The sequence below is a fragment of the Dama dama genome, chromosome 20 (assembly GCF_033118175.1).
Source record: "Dama dama isolate Ldn47 chromosome 20, ASM3311817v1, whole genome shotgun sequence".
Classification (NCBI taxonomy): domain Eukaryota; kingdom Metazoa; phylum Chordata; class Mammalia; order Artiodactyla; family Cervidae; genus Dama; species Dama dama.
The window spans coordinates 101,270,107-101,291,526 of record NC_083700.1 but is presented as its reverse complement, the minus strand read 5'-3'; the positions used below and the strand labels follow the sequence as shown (position 1 = coordinate 101,291,526).

The 21,420-nt window shown below is 51.7% G+C and overlaps 1 protein-coding gene across 2 annotated transcripts in view; it reads right to left on the bottom strand.

Annotated features, from left to right (window-relative positions):
* Positions 1 to 21,420, bottom strand: part of HIVEP3 (HIVEP zinc finger 3) — a 533,741-nt gene that overhangs the window by 117,672 nt on the left and 394,649 nt on the right. Inside the window, exon 1 of one of the 2 annotated variants that reach the window (XM_061122235.1) lies at positions 16,767 to 16,855. The exons of the other annotated variant lie outside the window; for it this stretch is intronic. The gene's annotated coding sequence lies outside the window, so the exon portion shown is untranslated. Of the gene's footprint in view, positions 1 to 16,766; positions 16,856 to 21,420 lie in introns of those variants that run through there. 2 annotated transcript variants of the gene reach the window in all.

Genomic DNA, 21,420 nt, shown 5'->3' with positions numbered 1-21,420 from the left:
CCTCACAGAATATACATTCTCAGGGAAGGACCAGACTCTGTTTGTCTTGTTCCCAAGCTGAAGCTCAGACCCTAGCATCCTATTAACACAGAATAAGTTCTCCATAGATAGGTATTGGAGTAATAAAGTCACTCAACCACTCACTGGTACATTTAATTGGAAGAAGAGTAGACCTGCCTTGGAGCTGAAAGTGAGAGAATTGCGTTCTGGCCCCAGCTCTACCACCGGCCCTCATGTGCCCTTGAGTGAGGCCTCAGTTTCCTTGTCTGTTAAGGGAGGGTGGGGTTAGATGTCCCTGCCACATTCGCCCAATACTGAAGGTTAGGATCTCTGGAAATTTTGCACCCTGGGCACCTCACTCGCCTTACCTACGTCCTGACCCTGGTTCTCTATGTTTTGTGCGGGCTCCCCCAGGTCCGGGAGTGCAGGAAATGTCTAAATTTAGGGGACAAGGGCTCCAGGCAGGGTGGAGACAGATGCCACAGTGGGGAGTGGAGCTATTCCCGCTGGACTCTGCCTGGGACAGAAAAGCAACACGGAGAGCCACACTCACCGAGACAGCAGTGTTGTCAAAGGCTTTCCCACCAGCCCTGCTTGCCTGCAGCCCGTCTGTGAGGAAGGAGGGAAGTAATCTGACCAGGGCCGAAGGTACCAGGCGCCACAACCAGGACCAGACCCCGGGCATCTTGTGTTCAAGTCTGGGCCCTTTCAGCAAGTGGCACAGAACACAGCTTCTACCAGTAGGGGGCACAACTGATTTCAACAGGCAGAAGTCACTTATTCTTTTTTTTTTTTTTTAACTTTCTATTTTGTATTGGAGTATAGCTGATGAACACTGTTGTGACAGTTTCTGATAGTTTCAGGTAAACAGCAAAAGGACTCAGCCACACATACACATGGATCCATTCTCCCCCAAACTCCCCTCCCATCCAAGCTGCCACATAACATTGAAACTCGGCTAGAAGTTACTTATTCTTCACCTAGGTTCTAGCGATGCCCTAGGCCTGTGGCTGTCGTGGGGCATGCGGGGTGGCGGGGAGAGGGGAGGGTAGAGTGTGGGAGGGGCAGCAGCCTGCTGGTGGTTAAAACAGACAATGCGAGGTCCTCAAGTGAGTGACATAATTCTAAAGTGTGTTAGTTGCTCAGTTGTGTCTGACCCTTTGCAACCTCATGGACTGTAGCCTGCCAGGCTCCTCTGTTCTTGGAATTCTCCAGGCAAGAATACTGGAATGGGTTGCCATTTCCATCTCCAGGGGATTTTCCCGACCCAGGGATTGAACCTGGGTCTCCTGCATTGCATATGGATTCTTTATCATCTGAGCCACCAGGAAAGCCCATGAGTGGCACTAATGTCAGAGGAAGGAGAAGTCAGTTAGAGAAGACAGGATGGGGGCCTTCAGGAACTGGAGGGCTTATGGAGGGACATGGGGGTGGCATTCCAGAACAGATGGGCATCTGCACAGGCTGTTTGCAGGAGACCTTACTCTGGGGTCTGAAGAGCTGGGTGCTTACTGAGGGGACAGTCACTTTCCCCTCAGAGAGCAAGCTAGTCAGAGGGGACCTGCATCTAGAGTGAGGCAACAGGCAATGATGAGATCCCAGGAAAACAAAAGATCATGCCTGCAGCTTTCCTCTCTGAGGACCTCTCCCCATGATAGGCTCAGTCAGCTTCCCAGGTCACTGCCTGCAGCCACCATAACACGTGCCCATCAGTGGCTTAAAAAGCACCAGTGTCTGCTCTTCCAGTTCTGGAGGTCACAAGTCCAAAATGGATCACTGGGCTACAGTCAAGGAGCTAGCAGGGCTCTGTTTCTTTTGGAGCTTCTTGGAAGAGTCCACTTCCTCACCCTTTCCAGCTTCTGGGGTCTGCCTGTACTCCTGGGCTCACAGCCCCCCTCCTCCACCCTCAAAGCCAGCCAGGGCAGTGGAGCTTTCCCCCCATCACATCCCTGACACTGAGCCTCTGGTTTCCCTTTCTACACCTAAAGCTCTTTGTGATAGCACTGGGCTCAGGTGGAGTGTGTGTGTTAGTCACTCAGTCGTGTCCGACTCTTTGCAACCCCATGGACTGTGCCCACCAGGCTCCTCTGCCCATGAAGTTTTCCAGGCAAGAATAGTGGAGTGGGCAGCCATTCGCTTCTCCAGGGGATTTTTCTGACCCAAGGATCCAACCTGGATTCTCCCACATTGCAGGCAGATTCTTTACCATCTGAACTACCAGGGAAGCCAGGATAATCTCTGTACCCAAAATGCAGCTAATTAGCAGTTGTATTTCCATGTGCAATCTTAATTCTTCCTTGTCAGGTAGAGTGATGCATCCACAGGTTCTAGGATGAGGACGGGCTTCCTAGGGTGGCCCAGTGGTAAAGAATCCACCTGACAATGCAGGAGCTGCAGAAGATGTGGTTTTGATCCCTGGAAGAGGAAATGGCAACCCACTCCAGTACCTGCTCCAGTATTCTTGCCTGAAGAATCCCATGGACAGAGGGGCCTCGTGGGCTACAGTCCATGGGGTCGCCAAGAGTCAGACACGACTGAGCACACATGTGCACAGAGAGGAGGATGCGGACATCCTCTGAAGGCCATTATTCTGTCTACCTATCACACTGCAAGGAACACATCTCCCCTAAATACAGCTCCAGGAGAAAGGCGGCCCCAGCCCGAGAGACGGAGAGAGAAGGAGATGGGGGAGGGGAGAGGCGGGCAGACACACACTCACACCCTGCCAGCAGCGGTGGCGGCAGCTTCCTGGCCGGCTGGTTAGTGTACATCACCCTTGAAAAACTCGTCATGTTTCTACACTGAACCGGGCACGTGCAGTTTCCACAGTGACTGCAGAAGCAGAGCCAGAAATAGCCCCACTGAGATGGAAAACATCCCTTCAGAACCACTCGCTCTCATACTCACTCCCCACCCCGTGGCACCGTGGGCACAGGAGGTTCCAGCAGGCCCCTCCCTGCAGCGTCCCAATCTCTCCTTCTCTGACCTGTGACCACGAGCCACTGAGCACCCCCTTGGGCCTGAAGCCCACGGTGCTCTGATCTGGCCCCGTCCTCAGGCCCCCGAGATGGGGCTGGGCCCTGCCCCAAGATAGCCGGGTCCACAGAGGCAAGTGGCTACTTACACCAGCCTGGCCTCTGCTCCAGGGCGAGCCCCGCCAGGCTGCTCTGCATTCCTGTCCCGCAACTCCCACCTGGGAATATTGATCGAAACCCAACGCCTCACCCCCCCCAGGGAGTTTCCCCTCTAAGAAGAGCTCACCCCCTGCACGGGCTCAACATTTTTGCTGAAATATATAGACCCGCAAATATGCAGGCCTTAGCATCCACACCACTCACTCATACGACATGGTATTTTTAGGGCCCTGGGAAGTCTCGGCCATGCTGGTTAATTTCTCAAGTGTTAGGTCCTATCCTGTCAAAGGAAAACAAAAGTCACCAAACCTTCTACCTGCAAGGCATGGTGCTAAGCAATCTGTGTGCACCGGTTCATTTTATCCTCACCTCAACTCAATTACTATCACCCCCACTTTACAGGGAAGCAACTGAAACTCAAAGATGGGAAACAATTTGCCAGGGTCACAAAGCCAGAAAGTGGTAGGGCCCAGTCTGAGCCCAAGGTGTCAGACCTCAAACCTAGGCCGTAGCCACCTGTCATGTCGAGGGGTGGGGTGAGCAGAGGAAGCACCCAGATGATGCATGCTAATGCTACATGAGATGTCCCAGACTGCCTCCTAGAAAGCTCTGAGCCACTCCTGGCACCTCCAGTTTTGTCTCTCTGTACATATTCAATAAGATTTTATTGGGGCCATGAAGAAGTGAGGGTGAGGGAAGTGCCACGGGAAATCACTGACCGTAGCCAACCCTGTCCCATAGTGATGACCAGCCCAAGGCTCAGGAGCAGCGGCGACTTGCCCAGAAGCATGGCAGGCCTCTGAACTGAAGCCAGAGAGGTCCACGTTTCTCCCCATCCTGGGGGGGGATCATCCATTTTCTCCCCCTCAGCCCCCTGCCCTCCTGGCACAGAATTTACAACCAGATGTGGTGTGGGTCGTGGCCCCTGCTTTGACAACGTGGCAGACTTGCTGGCTGGGTGGTGAGAGCGTGGTCTCCGTTCCCTCTTCTGGGAAGCAGGGCGTGTGTGGAAGCACAAGGGCAGGCGTAGGCCTGCGGTGAACCCGTCATGATGGAGAACAGCAGCTCTTGGCTGCTTCACTTTGAACCAAAAGCCTCAAGCCAAGTCCCAGCTTTGATACTCGCCACTGTGGCTACTGAGCCACCCACACAGAGAAGACGGGCTTTGCTGAGTCTTAACTCTTGGAGACGACAGTGTCTCGGTAAGGGGTCGGTAGGAGTTTGAAATGAGACAACACGTGGTAATGCTGGAGGTACATGCATTCCCTTGGTGGTGGAATGCAGGCCAGTGATGCTGTGGGGCACGGCCGAGGAATATGCATTTCCCCGCCCCCTCCACCCCTACGGTAATTCCACTGCAGGTTTTTCTCCACTGGAGAAATCGGTCTAGAAAGTGCTCATTGTGTGTTTGTAGAAGACAGGAATCTGTGAACATCTGTTGAGCTGCACATGGCTGCTGGAAGACATGGGCTGGAGGAAATAAGTAATTTTCTCCAAATACACTTCCTGTGAAGCCCAAATGATGGGAACTAGGTTGAGGATTCTAGGACTGAGAAGATGACGCAATAACTCCCTTCCCCGAGGAGCAGACTTGAGTGCTTCCTGTCAGATGGGAGAGACCTGGCTGGAGAGTCAGGCTGGGGTGGAGTAGGGGTAGGCGGGGGTGGGGGGGTGCTCAGGGTCAAAGGTAGGGAGGGGTGATCCCGGGGGCCCCCAAGGGACTCATTCCACAGCCCGGTCTCTTCAGCATCTTCATGCAGACAGGAAAGAAAGAACTGAAAATATGCTCATTAAATCTGCATCTGGCACCCAATTTGGCAGGGTTGCCAAAATTCTGTAAGACTAGAATTAAATTAGCAAATTGGAAGTAAAATGATTTTAAGCAGACATGATGGAATTCATCAGAGCCAGGTGGAAGCTAGTGGGGGAAGGGACCCAGGAAAGCCCACACATCCACCTTGGGGTGGGAAAGCCTGGCTGTGAGAGGAAATGGAAAAGAAACAAACCTGGGAGCAGACCTGACTCAGATGATTAGATTCACCCTTGGAATGTGCTCGGCGACAAAGCCAGCCCCATCCTGCGAGGTGGTCAGAGGCTCCTTCTAGGAGACAGGAGGTATGGCCGGTAGCAACCAGTGAAGGCAGGCAGCCTTTCACAAGAAGACCAAGAAGAAAGGACCCAGGAAATGGCTAGGAAACGAGACAGGCTGGGTTCCCCAGACCAGCGGTCCCAGGAGGGTAGGCACCGGGGTGGTGCACACAGCACCCTGTGTGCTGTGCAACCTGTGATCACCATTGTGTGTTAACTGAGCTCATGGTTTGCAGAAAACACCAGGATGGACTTGGACGGGCAGGGGTGGCACAGAGTCTATGCAGGGAGGGCCAAGAGGATAGAAGCATTTATTGGGCACTTAGTAAGCATCAGACACCATGTTAGATGTTTGCCAAGCATGACCTCATTTCATCTTCTCAATAATCCTGTGCTATAAAGATTAGTCTTTGCTCTTTATTTCCCTGGGCTTTCTTTTTTGCTCTCTTTGTTCAAAAATAACTTTAAAAAAAATACAGAAGTACATAAAGTAAAACGTGGACCAGTCACCTTTTACCCTCCCAATTTCTCCTCCCCAGATAAAAGTACCACTAAGAGTTCCCTGGTATTTTCCCATGTTGTTTCCATGAACACAGAATCTCATCTACACATGCACACACATATACAACTGTTTAACAATTTCTGCATCAAAATAGGATCAGGTAACACATATCACGCAGAAAAACCTTTTTCCAGTTAAGAATATATTGTAAACGTCCTCCCATGTCAGGACCTACAGATTCACTTCTTTCTTTTTAAATGGCTGAAAAGTATTCCGTGGTGCAAATTCACCATAATTTTCTTAAGCATTGCCAATGCTGGACACAGAGGTCATTTCCAAGTTCTCTCTATTGCAAACAACGTACAAGGGAACACCCTTTATATGTGTGTGTGTGTGTATGTATATACATATACACATATACACATGTGTGCTCAGTCGTGTCTGACTCTTTGTGACCCCATGGACCATAGCCCACCAGACTCTTCCGTCCATGGGATTTTCCAGGCAAGAAGACTGGAGTGGGTTGCCGTTGCCTTCTCCAGGGGAACTTCCCAACCCAGGGATCAAACCTGAATACGTGCCTTTATCATTTTCATTGACACCAAATTAGGCTCAAAGTGCCCTTGACCGTTGCCAGCACTAGCTTGTCTCTATTTTTTCACATTTTTGCCATCTCTAACCATTTTAATTTATAATCCTTTGTTTTTTAGTAGGTAGAGCATCAATCATATGTTTATGAGCTATCTTCACTTCTCTGAACTACCTGTTTACATCTTTGCACATTTTTTTTAAACTTGGCTGTATTTTTAGTTGATTGATGGAATTCTCATCATAAGAATAACAACTAACACTTTCTATGCACCCAGCACTGCTCTAGGCTTTCTGCAAGCTTCACAGCATTGAATCAAAACTCCAATAGGGAAGTGGTAGCGTCAGTCCATGTTTACGGCGGGGGAAAGAGAGGCTCGGAGACTTCAAATGACGTCTGAGGTCATCCACGTCCAATGAGGGACAGGCCAGTCTGAGGAACTAGCTGAACCAACCATTTCATCCTCAAACGAGATATTTGAAAAGCTGCTCCCTAACCTATAGAGAAAGAAAATTCCCTCGTTAAATTTTCCCTCTTTCTGTTATTTGTTCTTCACTTTATCTGTGGAATCTAAGTGCATATTGATTTACTTACTATTCCAGGTAGGAAACTGAAGTTCACTTTCTAACAGAGTCAATAACAACATGGAATTGGACCATGTACCTTAAGCGGGACGGGGAAATGTTGAGAACAAGCCTGAAGTGAGGAGCAGGATTTGGGTGGGGTCAGGATTTATGCATAGGACTAAGTATCAGCGGAAGTGGAGGTTGAGGCAGGACCCCCTTCTGTGAAGGGCTCCAAAGGGCAGGCAGGCAGTTTCTGGGACTCTCCCCGGGGGGCAACATAGGGTGAGGAAGTCTGGGACCAGGGAATAGGGTGCGATTAGCTTAGCTAGAACTCATCACCTAATCAAAGGGCGATCTCACCCAGCCCAGCACGGCCAGTGACCTGGCACTCGGAACAGTAAAGATGCTCATATTTCAGGGTGACAGACATACCTGTGTGTGTGGAAGTGCTGGGGATCCCTTGTATGAAACCCACACTTGACAGAGGCAGAATTTTGGGTTTTAGTGGCACTTTTAATGAGGTTCTTTTTTAGCTCCCAAAACACCAATGTTGCATGTGGCTTTCTGGGTTAGAGACCTACCACCAAGCCGTCACATGGCTTGGCTACCCTCATCTCAGGAACACACGCAATACTTTTGACTTCCTTGGACACAACACACAGTGGAGAGAGAAGGATCATTTGCATGCCATTTGCTATTTTTCTTCTGAGAAAAGAGAAATTAAGTTAACGAAATAGGAAAAAATGTGGGAAACTGACTTGTTAAAACCAACATGCAGAAACAAGTTTTAGAGGCACAAATTAGCATTCTTTTTTTGTTGTTGTTGTTACTGTTGTTCAGCTTTGACCTCAGATAACTTTATCGTTCCCAAAATATTTTTGTATCGAACTCTAGTTCAGCAATCTTATATATGTGTACATCTTCCTTATATACACACAGATAAAATCTATCCCTTATATGTACTGATATAAGTACATATAAAAAAACCATATATGTACTCATATGTATGGGCTTCCCAGGGGGTGCCGTGGTAAAGAATCCACCTGCCAATGCAGGAGATACAAGAGACATGGGTTCAATCCCTGGTTCGGGAAGATGCCCTGGAGTAGGAAATGGCAACCACTCCAGTATTCTTGCCTGGAAAATTCCACAGACAGAGGAGACTGGCGGGCTACTGTCCATGGGGTCACAGTCAGGCGTGACTGAACATGCACACACATATTCGTATATATATATATATATATGAGTTCTTTGATTAATCAAGCTTGGAAAACTGCACACAATATCTACCTCTACAAACACACATACACACACACACTTTTTGGGAGATTTTCAATGCTCTGTCACATATTAAAGACTCAGAAGTCCTGCAGTATATAAGGGTCTATTGATTTGGCTAGAGCACTTTTATTTCTTTCCATCCATGGCACTTGTGTTCTAGAAAACACACTACAGGAAACGCCAGGCTTTACTTCACAAGATCAGAGCCTGCTTAAAATAAAGTCTATCTTGGAGTGACTGCCCTACTCTTTTGAACATTAGATACTTTCTAACAGACTCGTGGTGATGGTTTCCTGTTCATTTGAGCATCTTCTGCCTTTCCTATATTTCAGGGCGACACCAAATGCCCACATGCCAAGGCACAGGCCCTCCAGAAACTGTAAGGAGATCAGGTCACCCAGACAGGCTAAGCTGTGTCTCCCAAGCAGTTGCACAGAGACGCTGGCCCAGTCGCTTGTTCTGGACTCGGTGGTTTTCAGCTGGAGGATCCCCAGAGACTCATCTAAGTTAGGTTGCTTGCTTTGTGAGTGCAAAATCACTGAAAGGAAGCCCTTGACCCTGGTCTCTTTCCTTCATTCCGAAAGACACTGTTCCTTGGCCCTGATGTTTTCTCCCATGAGAGAAAACTGGCTTAGGATTACCCCTTCCCTCTCCAATTCTATTCTCACTGCTTCACACCACTCCTTCACTGCCATTAGTCACTCCGATTCATAAAATCACGTGAGGTAGCCCTACAAATAAAACTAGGTTTCCATCTGTCTGCTACAGCATCAATTGAAAATGAGTTAGTGAACTTTCACCACATGTAAAGGGCATACTTGGTAAAGCCTAAAACATATCTTATGTGGTACAGGAGATGTTCACCTGGGAACAGTCTCCAGGGGCAATACCTCCCAGGGAAAATTCCTCCTTCATCATGGTTATTTGCACTGGTTTATAATTTTTCTCCTTCTCACACATGCAACTCTAGGGGTGAGAGTAGCCTTAGGGATTCAATTACCCGATGACCCTTTACGACTCTCCTCATTAACCTTGAGGAGGCCAGCTAGTTGGAGTGTATGTGGATTTACTCACTTATTTTTCTATACATTTTTCACTTTGGAATAATCCTATATTGACCAAAAACTTGCAAAAACAGAGTCCCCATACACCCTTCACCCAGCTTCCTTTAACATTCACATCTTACATAACCAATGTAGATTTGTCAAGTGGAAATTGACACTCATAAGTTACTGTTAACTCAACTACAGACTTTATTCATATTTCACCAGTTTTTCGGCTAATGTTCCTTTTCTGTTCCAGGATCCAATTCAGGATCCCATATTGCATTTAGTCATCATATCTTCTAAGTCTATGGATTTGCTTTTGTTTTCAAAAAAACAAATATCATTCTCTACTACATGCAAGGTGGTATGCTGGGTGCCCAAATGCCCTGTCAGGAGAAACACAGATCTGACGGGCAGCAATGTCTAGATTTGAGTGCCCACTTTATCCCTCACCTGGGGAATGATCCTGGTCTTGTCACTCTATATACAGAGTTCTCGAACCATAGCTGCAACATGGAGATGGAACCTTTTTCTTGTTAGAAGGCTGACAGTCTATGAGGATAGGCGTTTTGAAGGTTTAAAGCCCAATTCACTTAGAGTCCTATCCAGCCTACTGTTGTGATCATTGACAGGGGGATCATGAATTAGGCTTGGTATCCTGTATCTAAAGTAGGATGGTCCAGAGTCTGAGCTGCCTGGCTGAGCTGACCATTTCAGCTACAAATGAGATCTTTCCATAGGCTCTCAGGTACATCATAAAGAAAGACAATTCTGCTTAAATTAGTCTATTCATTTCTATACTTCCTTCACAGCTGTGCTCAAATGTCACCGTAGTGATAACTTCTCCAACCATCCTACATACATCCTGGTATCCTTCCCTTGGCATTCTCTTTCTTCTTAACCTATTGGTTTCTCCTTCACGGCACTTATCCTATTTGACATATTACACATTCATGCACTCCTTTGTTCATGGTATGCCTCCCTCTGCTAGTCTATAAGCTCCAGGAGAGCACTGACCGTCATCTGTTTTGATCACTGCTTCATCCCTGGTCTGAGGACTTGGGAAGCGTTCGACAGATATTCAGTAAATGACTGGATCTCCAGTGTCACCTTGCAACATTTTGCCTCCATTCCCATCATCTGTAAACAAACTGGTCCCCATCCGAACACACTGTTGAATTCAAATGGGAGAAAAGCTATTTGGGGAGCAGGTGGCTTAGAGCCTTCTGGGTCTTCTTTAAGGGGGAAAAAAAGAAGTAATGCCCTTCCTTTAATATAATTTCATGCCATTAATGTCCCTTCACCTACCTCCCCCTCCATGAGCAGTTCTGCCAATTAGAAACCACAGTCTCTTCCTTGTCCAGAGTCTGTCTGCTGGCTTCTCCACACAATCAATTCCTGTGGAGCCCAGGCTGGAAGAAGCTCGTGAAACCCCCACAGCCCGCTGTGGTGCTCCATTATAGAGGCTATTCAGCATGCACATCAAAGGCCCACAGGCTTGCCAGGGCAGGGAGATGCCAGGGGATCTGGAAGGCTGGGCTCAGTGAAGACAATGACATTCAGCGAGGAGGGGGGAACTGGAAATTGACACACAGTGTGACCTTGTGGCAGGTTGCAGACAGAAGCCAGGACTCCTGGTTTTGCATCCTGGTCCTGCTTCCTCTTGGGCTGGAACCACCTCCCCAGTCACCACGAGGGGCAGGTGCTTATTTCCTTGAGCACCAAGGCTGGCTGTCTGCCTGCCCCTGCCTGACCCTGGGGACCTGATGAGCATGGGCAGCGGTGGGTGGAGGTCATGTTCCAGAAGCAGCAAAGCACAGGACAGTCAACAGCCAGACAGAAAGGAAATGGGGGTCACATTTGCTGAGAGCCAGGTCCTCTTTATCATCGTCTCACCTCATTCTCACAGTGCCCTGCGACAAAAGTGTCATAACCACATGAGATAAGCAGGGAAAAGGAAACAGAGGAGTTGAACAGGGCAGCGAACTGCACAGCAAGCACATGGCAGAACCAGAAGCAGAGTGGAGGTCTTCCTGGTTCCGAAGCCCTGTCCCTCGCCCGCCAGCTCTAGGAGAGACCCTGAAACCTCGACAGCACTCCAGAGAGAGGCAGGACCTCAAAATACCCAGCTATGCCCCTGGTGAAGTAGCCGGAACAATCCCATTCTGGAGATGAGGAAATTGAGATCTGGAGAGGAAATGCAACTTGTCTGTGGCCACGTGGCTAGGGAGTGGTTGGACCAGCTAGACTCTGAGTTTTGGGTGGATGCAGGCACACTCCTAGAGTTTAGGCCTGCGCTGAGCCCATGGAAGGATTCCACCCACTGTCTGTGAATACATGAATGAATGACAGAGTTGGTTAGAAGCACAGCGTTCTGTGACTCCCACATGCCATGTGCTTGCCCCTCAACTGTGACCTCAGGAACTCAAGACCAGGCTGATGTAGGCAAGCACCACCTGAACTCAACAATGACTTTCAAACCCCACATACCCCTGTCTGAACCCACGGATCTATCAGAGGCATGGTTAATGATGCTGGCGCTGGTCCCCATGCCGCCTGCGGCTCCCCACCAGAACTGGAACTGAGCCATAAAGAGGGGCGGGAAGACAGCCGAACTGGTCATTCTTTGGCCCAAGCACTGGTGTTTACAACATGGACTGGACCCTCTTCTCAAAAGTCTGGTATTTGGAGCAAATTGGTCTGATTTTAGTGAAACTTTCTGTTGTTGTTGTTTAGTCGCTGAGTCATGTCGGACTCTTTTTGTGACCCCACGGACTATAGCCCGCTAGGCTCCTCTGTCCATAGGATTTCCCAAGCAAGAATACTGGAATGGGTTGCCATTTCCTTCTCCAGAGGATCTTTCCAACCTAGGAATGGAACCTGTGTCTCCTGCATTGGCAGGTGGGTTCTTTACCACCAAGCCACCTGGGAAGTCCAGTGAACCCTTTAGTAGCAACCAATTCACAAATACTGCAATTGTTTTTATTACTATAATTCATTTATCATAATAAAAACTGAGACTATTTCCTGTTCACCTATTATGTGCCAGGCATAGATATCTCATAAGATATCTGACGTAAATGGTCTCCAGTAACCCATTCAGCCACCCTGTAGGGAAGAGTGAGGATTCCCATATTACAGATGAGGACACTGAGGCTTGGGAGAGGTAAAAGGAACTTGGCCAAGGTACGTACTAGAAGACAGGAGATGCAAACTCAGGTCTGTGGGGCTCCATAGCACGTGCTCCCCCCACGTGGCTGATGTGAGCTGGGGACTGGGGGGTTAGAGCCATAGTTGGGGAGGCAGACGCAGGGCCTGCCAGGGCTCCCAGACATACAGCTGGCCAGGCTTCTCATCCCCAGGCTGAACTTCTAGTGCCAGGGGGCTTCTCCATATGCCCAGAAACCACCCCAGAACCTATCAATCAGACAGTGTGGGTATAGCTAGGAATTCTTATGTTACAAGCCCTCAGGTGACAGGAAAAGACACCCATAGTTAAACCACTGCTTTCAGTTCTCAGGGAGTCATGCTTTCACATCTACATGCTCTTCCAGAAGGCTCCAACATGTTTCTTAAGATGTTCATTGCATTATTTACAAAGGATATCATGCCTCAGAACCCAAGACCTTACAATTCTAGAATTCTCAACAAAGTAACAATAATTCTGATCATCCACAGATGGGGTGTGAAGATCTTTGTTAACCATGACAATTATTCCCAAAGAGTGTGATGCTGACAAAAAGGACTTGGGAGCCCAGAGCCTTGAGTTTGAGTCCTAGCTCTGCCCTTTACTGGCCAGGCAGCCTTAGGCAAATCAGTTCAACAAAATAGTTTTTCAAGGCTCTGGGCTGAAATAATGAAGACACAGGAGTGGACCAGAAAAGACATAATGCTCTTAGCGCTGAGCTCCTCATCTGTAAAATGGGAACCAACAGCTGCCAAGTGTATATGACGGCGTGCAGGCCCCCACATGCTGATGGGTTCTCACTCACAGCCCCAGGGCCTCAGGAAGCAGGTTGTCCTGTGTCCTGCTCTGCAGGTGAGGAAGCAGGGATTCACGAGCGAAGTGGCTTGGGGTGAGCCTACAGCAGCGTGTGGCACTATCTGTGGTCTCTCCGCCCACCGCCACCACTGCCCCCCTTCTTAACCATTCTCCACTTGGCAGATGAGTCCACAGAGTGAGTGGATAACAGGAGAGAATGCTCTACAGTCCATCAAGAACCACACAGATGTATGACATCATGGTTATTAATAATGGAAGTGGCACAACAAATTTGCCATCCCTGCAGAGGGACCACCTGAGTTGTTGCAAACCTCCCACACACAGAGCATCAGATTCTGTCATGGCAGAGCTGGGAGGGGTCTTAGGAGTCCAATCTTTTCCTTGTTTATAGGGGTGGGGAGTGGGCAAGATGGGAGGGCAGCCCTCTGAGACAGATGAGGCAGCCCCGCATCCCAAAGTCCAGGGTGTTCCGAGTTTGGCTTTTGTGACTGACCACCAAGATAATCTGACACCAGCACTTGACCATTCCAAAGTGTGCTGGTAAGTGAATCAGCAGTGGCTATAAGTGTGGCCTCTCCACTGACCATCAACCCAGCTGCAGGGCCTTTGTACCTGTTGTTCCTCTGCTTGGAGAACTCTTGTCCCAGATCTTGACACGGCTATCACATGTTGATGATTCAGGTCTCAGGATAAAAGTCAGCTCCACAGAGAGGATGCCCTAGACCCTAGCTTTGACTTTCCCAGGTCCTCCCTGACACTCCCCACCACACGGCCTTGTCTTCATGGTGTCTTCACGGTGTGTATCACCGGTGAGTATTATCTTGTCCATTACTATTCATTCTCTCTTCCCACTGGAATGCAAGCTCCATGAACAGAGGATTCACTCACTTTCATTGTCTTAGCCCCCAGAATGGTGCCTAGGTCCCAGCAGGCACTTAGCAAACATGCTCAGCGAGTCCCCCTGGATATCAGCCTGGGTCACGGGCATTCTAGCAGCCAGCAGTCCTTCACTCGCTTGCTCACTCACTCACTCACTCACTTCAATAAATGCTTATTGAATGTCTCCTCTGTGCCAGGCATTCTCCTAGGAGCTGGGGATTCCAATCCAGCTGAGACAAAGCCCTTGCCCTAATCAAGCTTTGACAGTTGATTAAAACAATCAACACAATAGAAACCAGAGCTATTTTGGTCACATCATGTGTGACCAGATGACAGTTGACCAAAAGAAAGTTGGGGTAGAAGTATGGCAGAAAACGGGAGAAATGAGAAAACACTGGGGAAATGCAAATAGACTGGCCCTGCCAGGGCCTCCCACATGCTTGATACAGTACTCTTCTTGGGGAGCTGGTGCCAGGCACCCCACCACCACCCCAGCTCTGGGGACATGAGGACAAGGGCACACGCCCATCTCCACAAGTGCCTCCTGGCTGCAGCCTGGAGCACAGCAGGACAGCTAGGCGTGAGAGCACGGACAGGAGTGGGTGTGAGGGAGGTGAGACCAGCGAGTGAGGGTGTGTATGCATGTGTAGGAGTGTGTATTCATGTGCAGTGGCACATGTGTGAGTATATGGGGTCGAGTGTGTAAGTGTGGACGGGTTGATGTGGGAGTACACATGCACATGTATGTGTGTGTGTGCGTGTATGTGTGTGTGTGCGCGTGTGGACTCTGGCGCCATTACTCTTCAGCACAGCTTCCACATCTGGTAGAACTTTACCTGCTCAAGATCTCCCCTCCACCCCGCAAATGACGCATGGTAGGGACCATGGAATCATCATTGAATCCATTTAAGTCTTTATGTTTGCCAAATATGTTCCACAGGGTGTCCACATAAAGCAGCAAGACTGGTTTCAGAAGAGAAGAGTCAACATCTGGACATAACTGAATGGAATGAGAGCACTGGATGAGGAGTCTGGGTTTTGTTCCCTGCTCTGCTGCTAACTCCTGGGTAATCTTGGGTCACTGTTCAGCTGTGATCTCAGGTAAGGCACTCAGCTCCTCTGGGCCTCTGTTTACTCTTCACTCAAGAAGGCAAGTAGAACTCAGCAACTGGATGAAAACACATCATGTCTACTGGTAGCTACTGAAGCACTGCTTCCTGGGAGAGCATGTGTGACCCAAAAAGAGCAACAGGATAAACCAGAGAAATGCTGGGTCTGACAAAGTTAAACAGGTTCTTTTATTGCAGCACTTCTCAGAGCCTTTAACTTGCCAATATGAATTGTGACTGGCTAGAAGGGTTATAGAAACCTTGCAGAATTTGCCAGACTTACCAGCACAGGGAAATCTAACCTGTGGCACAACTTTTAGAACTAATGTTCCACAGAACCTACTTTGGGGGATCTGCTAGTAGGCACATGGGACATTTCTCAATGCCCCCTTTCTTGCAGATGACGGAACAGAAATGGTGTTTAGTATCCCTAAATCAGAGAGCACAGCCATGGCAAACATCAGCCCAGAATCATCCAAACCACAGCAACTGGCTTGTACACAAGGCTTCATATCTACAGAACACTTTAACTTATATGATCTCAGTCTTCCTTGACAACATTCTGCTGAGAATCTTCATCCCCATTTTTCAGATGATAAAATGCAGCCCAAAAGAGATTAAGGAATCTGCCCAGAGCCACTGGGCAGATGGACCCAGTACTTGCCTTTATCAATTTTCCCTATGACCTTAATCAAGCTGTCAATAAATACATTCTCTATTTCATAGGTAAGCAATTGTAGCCACTTTGCGGAGCCCCCTGCCAGAGCCGAGCCTGACACATCTGCACCTGTTCTGCAGCAGCCACCGCTGCTGTCCAGGATCCCGGCCGCGGCCCCGGTTGAGAAGGGAGGGGAGGGCGCTCAGAGAAAAGCCCAAGGAAGGAGAGCCGCTCTGGAAACACCCAGGCTGGGAGGCCGGGAGTCACTCCCCGCCGGTGGCCACACCCTCCCGATTGCCAGGTACATTCCCCTCAGGGTTGTACCCCCCGCGCCAGGTGCCACTCTGCAAGAGGGCAAGAAGAGCCAGATCAACGCTAGTTTCACTCACTCCCAATAAGCCGGAGGAGCCCAAGTGAGATCTGCTCTGACAGTCTGAAACTGCCAGCGCCTCCAGGGGGAAGCGTGGCCAGGACGGCCAAAGCCATTCAGCGGTTCACACCGGGGTGCCTTGTCCCGCCTTGTCCGGCAGTGAGACGCCCGAGAGGCGGGGCGGGCTGCGGGGCTGCTCCGGGCAGAGGGGCCGAGTGAGGCTGTGCCAGGCGCTGGTGTGCGAGAGAAGTGTGAACGCGGGAACGCTGGTGTCACCCCGGGTTGGTGACAGAAGTAGCGTCTGGGAAACGCAGGCGGAGAGCGCGTGCACCAGGCAACCCCAGGCTGCGGAGGAGTCCCGGAGGTCCAGGGAGCTGGCCCGACGCGCTCCTGCACGCGCCCGCGCCCAGCCCTCTCTCACCGCTCCTCTCCCGAGCGTGGCCCCGCTGCGGGCCGGTCGGGCTGCTGACGCGCTTGGGGGTGCCCGGCTCCCCGCTGCCAGGCCGCGGCGGGGCGCGGGGCGCGGGCGCTCGCTGCTTACCTGTGGGTGGCCGCGACTCCGCGGCTCCGGGCTGCGCTGCGCTGGGCTGGTCTGGGCTGCGCTGGGCTGCGCGCCCGGCCTCCGCGCGGCTCGGCAGCGCCCGCTCGCTCGGCTCCGCCCGGCTCGGCTCCGCCCGGCGGTGCCCGGGGCTCTCGCTGGCGGCCCACGCGGCGCGGGGTGGGCGCGGGGCGGGCTGGCGGGCGGGCGCCGGCGGCGGGCGCGGCTCTGGGCCGCCCTGCGGCCGCTTGGAAGCTCCTTATTTGGGCAGTGATGTCAGGGGAAGTCGCAGGGGCCGGACCACCCACTTCTTTCCATTCACTCCCCAGAGTTTCCTGTCGCCGAGCTCGGGGGACCCCGGCGCCCTCACCGGTCGCCTCTCCGGCCGGCTTGGCCCTAGCGTACCCGGCTTCGCTGTCGGCCGCTTGGGGGTCCCGGCGTGGCCGGGCCCAGGAGGGCGGTCGGGCAGGCTGCCGCCCGGGAGGGTCTGCGTCTGGGGAATCCCCGGCTCCCGGCGGCCGCGGGGAGGGTCTGTGCAGCGGCCGCCGCGGTGACAGGCCGTGTCACTCCGGGCGCCGCCCCTCCCTCCGCGCCCGCCCCGGCTCCCGCGCTGTCATTTCCTCCCAGGCCCTCCGGGAAGGGCAGTCAGGGAACCCCGGTCGGTCGTCGCCGCCGCCGGGGCCGTGCCCCTCGGGGCCCCGTCTCGGCTGCACCCGGCCCGGCGGGCGTCCATTGCCGTCCCCAAAGTGCCAGGTCCCCGCCTTGCTCCCCCGGGTGCCAGCCCGGCTCCGGGAAGCCCGTGCCTCCCAAGGCGGGAATATGCCTTCGCTAGTGCTGGGCGGGGCGGGCCTGGCCGGGCTCCCTGGGCTCTAGCCTGGGGGTGGGGGTGGGGATGAGGGCTCCCCGGGGCTTCCCAGTGGCCTGACTTGGCCAGAAGCTACCGGATCCCAAGGCTCGGGACCTGAGTCACACTCGGGACTGAGTCCACCTTTGCGCCAGCGCCCACCACGGCCCCCGCTGGCCTGCTTCCCGAGGGAGCAGAACGGCCACCAGGATCTGTATTTTACGCTGCGGCACACTGAAGTTCTGACTTGTCAGGTGACTTGCAGGAGGTTAACTCTGCTGAACCTGGACTGACCCTGGGTTTGGCTGACTCCAGGCCTGGCCTCTGCTGCCCTGAAATAGCCTCAAAAGGTTGTGGGGCCTGGGACCAAAGTTAGGACAAGAGTCAGGCGAACTGAGTGCCTAGAGCGCCATCTGAAGAGGCACTCCCTCTCCAGGTCACAGAAGTTCAAGGACCCACAGGGTGACTGACAGGCTGACCTGGGCGAAGCTGACCAGGGCTTCCAAAAAGGCCTTGAGGCCCCAGGCTTCCTCTGGCTCTGAAGTGATGGCCTAAATTCAAGGCCCTGCCTGTCACAGGGAGTGGGCTTCCTCTAGGCCCAGGGGACAAGCTAGTGGCCCTGGGGATTTCTGTGCCTTCTCCATACAACAGCTTTCAGCAGAGTCTCTTCCCTCTCTCCAAAGCCAGGGTAGAGCAAGCAAGCCCCTCCCAGACCACCAGCTTTAACAGAGGAACGGCAGCTTCCACAGGGGAACCTCACTCCTAGGTGCCTGCAGGAGGAAACCACAACTCCATGGCCTGCAGGGGGTGGAGGGAGGTGTGATCACAGCTGGACACTCACTGTGCCTGCGCACTCATGCACACAACCGCACACCGGCTGGCCAGTTGCCAAGGCTCCCAGCTGTTCTGTTGATCACCACCACTTCAGCTGCCACCCCCACCCCCCCATTTTCCAGTAGCGCCCAGAGCTCCATCTCAGCTCCAATTGGGTCATCCTCTTTCTGACAAAGCTCCAAAGGGAAGGGCCACACTCTGATCTGGCACGCAAGGCCCCCTCAACCAGCTGCATCTCCCATGGTTTAACCCTCCATGTCCTTTTCCAACACTCTGTCCAAACTTCCACCAGCATTCACTTTTGGGGGGTCTTTGCATAGATTTTCCATTGTCTGAAATGCCCTCTCTACCCATCCTGTGTCCTTCACACCCTGAATGAAGCCTGCCTTTGACATAGTCTTCCTCTTAATGGGCTTCCCTGGTGGCTCAGAGGGTAAAGCATCTGCCTGCAATGAGAGAGACCTGGGTTCGATCCCTGGGTCGGGAAGATCCCCTGGAGAAGGAAATGGCAACCCACTCCAGTATTCTTGCCTGGAGAATCCCACGGTTGGAGGAGCCTGGTAGGCTACAGTCCATAGGGCCGCAAAGAGTCGGAAACGACTGAGCGATTTCACTTTCCTCTTAATGAGGGCAAGCGAGACAAGGTACCCCATGGAACAAGACCTTGCTCCTCACTCCATTCCTGTCCTTCCCTCTCTGCCCTGCTTACTGTCTCTGGCTGGGAGCAGCTCCAGGTGGGAACAAGTGGGTGTCTCGTTATAATTCATATGCCTGGAGGGGTGACATTTGGTCACAGGCAGAAAGGCTCAGGTAACAGGCTTGTTCCTACCCCAGGATGAGTACCCTCTCCACCTTTGAGAGATGGCCCTGACCCCACTGCAAGCTCCCAGTGGATTTAGTCACCCTCCTTTGTTGCCACTGGCAGCTCAATGCTTCCTGCCTCTAGAAACATGCCCATCACCCCAAGCTGCAGTCAGCTGAGAGAGACCTCCCCTCTTTCCAGTCTGGAAGCTGCCAGGAACTTTCCATCTTGGTTCTTCTCTCCCGCCAAGACTGAGAAGCCTACAAACGTTTGTCAAGTGAATGAATGATCCTGGGGGGCCAAGGGGAGCAAATGGAAAGATAAACTAACCAAAGGAGTGGCAGAATTGATCCAATTCAGAGCTGCAACTGAGGTTCAGGGGCCCTGGCTAGGGGCCTGGGGTGGAAGGTGGGTTCTCAACTGGACTGGACGCTTAGAAAGTGGGCCGGTGGGCCAGCCCTGCAGAGGCTGCCGTGACAAGGCCCTTTCCTTGGACTGCTCCTTTGTTCCAGTTTTCTGTGGCTTGGGATTTGTCTTCCCCCTCCCTTCTCTCGGTAAACTTCTGTGCCACCCCATCGAGGCAGGCTGGGACATTCCCATCCCAACCTTCAAATATATAGTCTAGACTGGCTATAGCAAAGTAGAAAAGAAGGCATGAGAAAGGTGTTTTATTGAGTACTTTCATCGTGCCAGACACAGTCACTCTGGATTTTCTGAAACTCCCCCCAAAGACCCTGCTTTTTACCCCTCAAGTCACACTTCCCAGCTGGTAGCCATCCTCCAGGCCACGAGTGTCAACCGAGAAGCCTTCACTCAGCTTCTCCTTCAACCAAAGCTCCCAATCTCCTGTCTTGAGATTCAGTCTCCATCCCAGTTCTGGTGCCAGTTCTCACCAAAGGCCAGAAGATCTTCAAGACTCCAGCCTCAGAGCTCAGGGATATGGGATGCAGGCAGGCAGCCCTGCTTCAGGGTAAGAAGCCTGAGTCCAACTCTGCTCCGTGAGCCACCTCCCCTGCCATGGGGCCCCAGGCACCTCTCCCACCTTGCAGCTGGATGGGCCCCAGGTGAGAAGGCAGGTGGTGCCAGGTGCCAGTCCCTTCCTATCAGCCCTTGCCCTGCATATAGCTGGGCCAGGTCTTGAGAAATTCCCAGAGCCTGGCCCTGGGGGCTTTCCTACATTCCTTCATTCCTCAAACATGAATCAGGCTCCTTCTCTGTTCTGGGAACGTGCAACACACACACAAACCTGTGTGCTAGGAGCTCCATCCAAGGATGGAAACTAGCAGGTAAACAGATCATCCCAGTGCAACTTGCTAAATGCTACAGCGCTGTTTGCCAAGCCTGGGGCAGAGCAGGGGCACATGAGGTGAGAGATAAGATTTATTCTACTTCTGGGGCTACAATTCAGGGAGATTGTGGTCCAGGTGTCCCAGGCTAGTTTGCTGAACGCTTGTTTCCATAGAAACAGTACACTACACACACACACACACACACACACACACACACACACACACTGGGCTTGGTTCTGCTGTGAAGCCAATATCACGCTGTAGAGAATTTATAGACTAAAAGAGATTGGAGCAGAGGAGATGGTTGGCATTGGATCTGTCGTCTAAGAGGCTGTCTCTGTGAAATGTTCTTTCCAACTCCTAACAACCAAATTACAGACACAGTTTTGGAACACACCACGATTCCAAAAGGTTGGGGACTGCCATGGTCTTGGGAGAGCTTTCAGGGTGGAGCTAAGCACCCTGCCCAGTAGGCTCTCCAGGTACTTTATGTTTGGGTCTCTTACTTACTTACCAGCCACCCCTTCTCCACCTCCTTTCCTCCATGGCTCTGATTCCCTGGACTCACATGCTTTGTGTTTTACTGTTTGTTGGCGTGTGTGTGTGTTTGCTAGGTGCTCTCTTGATAGATCTGTTACATCAGTCTTCACTTCTCACAGAGGTAGCCACCTCTCTCCTGGGACAGAGGCTGAGGGACTCTTACAGTTTATGGAGATCACCTCCAGGGGTCCCAGAGGACTCAGCCCCAACCTCCCTTCCCAGCCTGAGAGCTGTGTTTCCGGCTTTCTGTCTCAGTCAGGTACTCACTTCATCCTTCATCTGAAGCTGTGGGTAACAGCATGGGCCTCGGAGCCACATGGATCTGGCTTCAGCTCCCAGCCACACTTA